This window comes from Rutidosis leptorrhynchoides, chromosome 5 (genome assembly GCF_046630445.1).
Source record: "Rutidosis leptorrhynchoides isolate AG116_Rl617_1_P2 chromosome 5, CSIRO_AGI_Rlap_v1, whole genome shotgun sequence".
Lineage (NCBI taxonomy): Eukaryota > Viridiplantae > Streptophyta > Magnoliopsida > Asterales > Asteraceae > Rutidosis > Rutidosis leptorrhynchoides.
In genome coordinates this window covers 423,999,694-424,005,693 of record NC_092337.1, presented here as the reverse complement: position 1 = coordinate 424,005,693, position 6,000 = coordinate 423,999,694, and positions in this window count along the sequence as shown.

The window sequence follows — 6,000 nt, the reverse complement described above, 5'->3', positions numbered from 1 at the left end:
TTTATGTATATATACTACTAATAATAATATTATAATAAGATTAATAATAATAATAATAATAATAATAATAATAATAATAATAATAATAATAATAATAATAATATAATAAATAAATATCTACAGAGTAATTAAAAATGAGATCAGAAACAGAAATGATCGGGTATTTATAGTTGTGGCCTGTCCCTGGTGGCCATGCGATCGCATGGCTGGGAAGGCTATATCCCATGCGATCGCATGGGCCGGCTGTCCAGCACACAATCCTTTTGTTTTCTTGCTTGTCGACATATTTTAATATTAATATAATATATATAATTTATATAATTAATTATATATTATATTAAATTCATGTGCATAGTTGATTTGTAATTTTTGTCCCGAAAAGTCGTACGTCGTCACTCGACTTATGTCCCGGTTCCGGTTTTTCGAACGCCCTTTCGTACGCTGAGAAAACTAGTTCTTTTCGTTTCGTGACTCTTACCTTTGTCAAAATATAGTCTTAAATAATCCATAAACTATACCACTGTAGCAAAGTCAATTTTTACTGTAGCAATTCACTGTAGCAAAGTCAATTTTTTACTGTAGCAATTTCATTGTAGCAAATAGTGATTTTCGAAAACACTGTAGCATTTTGGGTACTGTAGCAATTTGAAAACACTGTAGCAAATTAGTGTTTTACTGGTTCACCTTAAACGCTTTAGTTAACTTATCTAAATATCAATCGAATCAATAAACGAATGTTACTATCGTTTACTAAATAACTTGAAATTATATATATGTATATATCTTTTTAATATACATAAATCAATTTTTAAATACACATTGGAAGTTATTTATAAATAAATTTTAATAATAAATATTTCAACTTATCATATATATTCAAATAGATATTTAAACTAATAAGTTTAATGTACGGTATCAAATAATTAATACATTGTTACCTTTTCAAGTTATAGTATATATGTATCTATTTACATATAATTGTTGGCGAATCGTCGAAAACAACCGAAGGGTATTTAAATATATAAAAGTAGTTCAAAAATTTTGAGATTCAGTTTTACAGACTTTGCTTATCGTGTCGGAAATGTTAATCATACAAAGATTAAGTTTAAATTTGGTCAGAAATTTCCGGGTCATCACACCTTATTTATAATTATATTATTTATTTTAAGCGTACATTTATTCGGTTAAAATTAAATTTATTCGTATATAACAACTCTAGGTATTTTAGTAAAATCGGAAGTCGAAAAGTGAGGGTTGTTATAGTACCTACCCGTTAAAAGAAATTTCGTCCCGAAATTTAGTTTTTGCCATCAATCGGCGTTGTTCGTACATAGACGAGGATATTTACGTTTTATTTGGTCTTCACGTTCCCAGGTATGTTCGGGGCCTTTCGTGAATTCCAACGGATAGAATATTGTTCTGTTTCATGCATTTAAATCATACGAACCCTAATTTCTTACAGGTTCTTCTATAAAGTGCATTTTATCATTAATGCGGAGGTTATCTAAAGGATTAATAAGAGTGTCATTTGACTAGGTTATCCTCAAAAGGGATGATGGTGCTATACGAGCATTTTAGTAAACTGAACACATGAAATGTGTTATGAATAGTATTGAGCTTATTTAAAACTTTGAGTGTTTATGCCACAATATTAGGGTAGACAAAACAGAGAGTAGTTCATGAAAATTATAGTCATGAAGTTTGATAGAGATCATCATTGTTTACAACAAGAATATTGTAATGATGAATATAAATTAAAAAAATAAAGTTTTATCGCTATTGAATAATATGAATAAAACGATTTGATTATAGGAAGCGTATAAATGAAGCTATTGTAAAAGAGTGAATGAGAAAATTAAATGTTCGCCTTAACTTTTGACGTAGTCACCATTGATTTCCGGAATTCAAGGGATTAAAGGAAATCTTCGTAATCCATAAGATTTGATTCTCCGGTAATTAAGGAATTTGAAATTTTCTTTGATTAAATGCGGTGAATTGCTTCAATTGTTGTGTTTGGAATTTTGCTATAAATTAGCTTCTTCCGTTTCATTATCTTCACCACTTCTATACTTTCTTCCTAAATTCATACTTCCAAAAGATTTGCTAATATGCTCAATCCCGTATTGATACTTGTTATTATATTGACCATATATGCAGTCATTCTTCTTTTTCATTTACCACCAGAGGAATCTGTTTACTTCTACTATGCCCTTGGGGTTATAATGTTTTTAATTCTTCCGTGTCTTTACGTTGCAATACGTATTGATATGCACGGTTTGTAATTTCGGTATCGTTATTGGGTTTTATATTTTCCCTTATATGTCGGAGCTCTTTGCCTTTTTATTTTTTTCTCGACTCTAAGTAAAGCGAGTAATGGTCCATAATTTGTAGGTATGAAGTTTCGAATTATCATAATATACAAAGTAGAAAGGAAAGGTAATAGCACGATTTGATTTATCAAATTACCAGAATATCCGGAAAAGACCGAATCATCAAGAAAAATATTTTCTTGATATGTTTAGAGATTAAATAGAATGTAAGAGTCGTGTAACATGGCAAATGATGATTATAAAGTCTATGAATCATCATCTTCCATTAAAATTTAGCATGACTTACTGTAATATAATCACGTTGGCCTGACGTCATTACATTATACTAACTCATGCTTCAATTCCCAACACTTCTTCAAAACATTTATAATTTAAACTTGGATTTTACAGAATATAGAAACTAAAACAGTTTTCCTTTATAAAGATATCGCAAAGAGATACTTAATTGCGAACAAGAATCGTTATGAAGATATCTTGGGAAATATAGAGGATATTTATGATGATATTTTGGAATTTCTAAGTTCGAAAGTTGATGAAGAAAAATTTTTCGCAAGCTTTTAACATGACTTCGGAGCAAGATATTCTCTAAAGATTTCATCGGATCCAGAATTACCTGGATTCTTTGAATATAAGGTTTGGTCCTTGTATTTGTCCTTGGTCTCCTCCATGGTTAGCTCAATCCATTTTTCAGTTCCAAATTTTCTTTTGAGCTTTTCCAACGTACCATTCTTTATTATCAAACTTTTGGCCATTAAGACCTTCTACAATTTTGCTGTTTCCTCTGCATTTAATGCAGCCATATTTGAATCATCGGTTATCAATCCGAGATGGTTTCAAGAAATTTGTTTTTAGATGATTAAATGCTGATTGTGATCGTCAACGGATCTAATGGTTGATGAATAGGCGTTGTTGATTTCAAAAGTAATGAATGATAATTTCGGTGGGTTGATGTGATAATTCATCATAGAATATGAATGAATATAATTCATGAATGTAGTGATCTTTAGGAAGATAACATCTGCTAAAGCTTTTCTTAGATTCTGATATGTCAGAATATGTAATTGAATTTATGAACGGATACATATGTGGATGTAAGTAGTATAGTTACTGATTATTGAATCAGAATTGGAGAATGTACAATGTAGCATATTAAAGTGAGATATAAATATTTCTCGGGTTTTACCTACCCGTTAAAATATTTTCACAATTAACAGTTTGTACAAAATAATTACAATCTTTATGAAGATATACGTTCATATATATATATTTTTCAGATGTAATCATGGGTTTAATGAGTTAATATAAGATTAAACTCGTTTGATTTACGGTTGAAACGAGAATAAATAATCTCCAAAACCTTAGAGATTTCATATTTTTCGCGGAATATTTCACTAATGAAGTTATGAATCAATACTTCATCGTTCATTATTGTTGATATACTTCGGTATATGAAGTTGGTGCTCGTGGAATTCTTGTGAAATTCGCAAGACACGAATGATGTTTTCTAAAAAGTTTCGAGTACATCGAAAATGAAAGTATACAATCAAACATGTATTTGAATAATACACTTAGTTTATTATGAAATGGAGTTTATTGTGCTGAAGCAGTGATTAATGATTGTTAAGTCATTAACGAAGGAGGTACATCATAGCATATTAGTGATATGAATTAACCAAGTAGTACATACTAGTTAAGATTCACACGTAATAGCTTAGTATGAAACGGTTTATTATTGTTTCAAACTATATATATATATATAAAGTATACATATATAATTCTTCAGGAAGAATGAGTCAATACATCTTACCTAATTATTACTAATATTCCTTGGTATCTATGGGGCGTATGATGTTGATATCCGAGATACTGAGTGTGGTGTTGAGGCGTGAGATGCGGATGTTGTTGTTGGTGAAGCTGATGTTGTTGGTGAAGCTGATGTTGTTGGTGGTGATGCTGATGGTACTGGTGGTGTTGGTTATGTCGCTGGTGCTGCTGATGCTTGTAGAATCCGCACCATATTCTCCAGAGCCACCACTCGAGCGCGAAGCTCATTGACTTCTTTTACTATTCCGGGATGATTGGCAGTTCAGACAAGGGGATGAATAAGATCTAAAATTTTAGATATTATATATTCGTGACTGGATATCCTGGAAATGAGGGTGAAAATAGTGTTTCGAACGGGTTCGCCGGTAAGTGCTTCAGGTTCTTCACCAAGAGGTGAATTCGGTTAGTGGAAGGGATCACCTTCTTCTTGTCTCCATTGATTAAGTTTACTACGAACCCATCCCCAATTCATCCAAAATAGATGATGGCTGATTGGTTGGTTCATTCCGATTACGCTGCCATTGGAGCTTGAGGAATCAGATGAGAAATCCATATTATGTGATCGGATAAGGGTTTCGATATGAGATTAGTGTTGAATACTGGATGATATATCTGTCTCCTTGAATACGTGTATATAGCAAAAAGATTTCCGTAATTTACGGAGGGAATTTAGGAAAAGTGTTAGATCGCATGGAGACCAAATGCAGGCCAGAAACAAATAGCTCAGAGAGTTGAGTTCTTCACACCACAAACACACAAACATACGAAAATACTCCCAAATCACCTCTAAAATTCGCCATTTTTCACCGTAATTCGTCATTTTTCTTGCTCTAATCATACCTAGATTCTCATTCTTCAGCAAAATGGTAAAAATTACACCCCTAAACTCTATAAATTCCTAGTTTTTGTGATAATTACCAATTTTTTACCTAATGCAATTTTGTTAATTTCTAGTGTAATTAGTGTTAAATTGTTAGTATTTTATGCATGTATAACCTAGATTGATGCTATTTAACATGATTTGAAGCCAAAAACTTCATAATTTTTAGAAATTTAGGGTTTGTGTTCTTGAGCAATTTGGAGCTTTTTGATATAAACAGGTTATGGCCGATTTTTGTCATGAATTATTGCTAAATTGAGTAGTGTAACATGTTTAGATAGTTAAATGATTCAAACATTGATCCTAAACATGATTTTTGGAGATTAAAGTGGACTTTTTAAGTCCAAAATTCATGAACTTGATTAATTTGATGTAATTGCCATTTGAGACTTGTTTAATTATTAGTAATGACTATTTAGACATGTTATTTGAGTTAAATGCTTATGAATTTTGTATACATTTTCATATGTGCTTATTTGAAAAGTGTAGAATTGTGAAAAATTGTGAAAATGTGTATGAGTTTAATTTTGATTTAACATGTTATAGTGATTGTTTTAAGTTGTTATTTTGCTAACACTAATGCATATTTGGATGCACAAATTTTGTGTTTAATGTATTTTGCAGAAAGCCGATACTGGAGGTTCAGGAGCATCATCATCTAGACGACCAGCACCAGCACCAGAACCAAAACCAGAAATGCAACACGAACAAGAACCACAACAGGAACAACAACAACAGCCTGATCAGCACATACCTTATTATGATCCGGTACAGTTTATTGATGAATTCATAATATTCCCAATGAGGCCGCCAGTAGAATTCCCAACGATTCCTGAGCACACTCTGCATCCTAATCTGAGATTTGATAGGAGATGGAGAGATTACGAGACATATCAAAGGAACAAATTCAAATTGGTAACAAAAAATGTAGAGGTGCCAAGGGTAATCGATTGGGCCCCTTTGGAA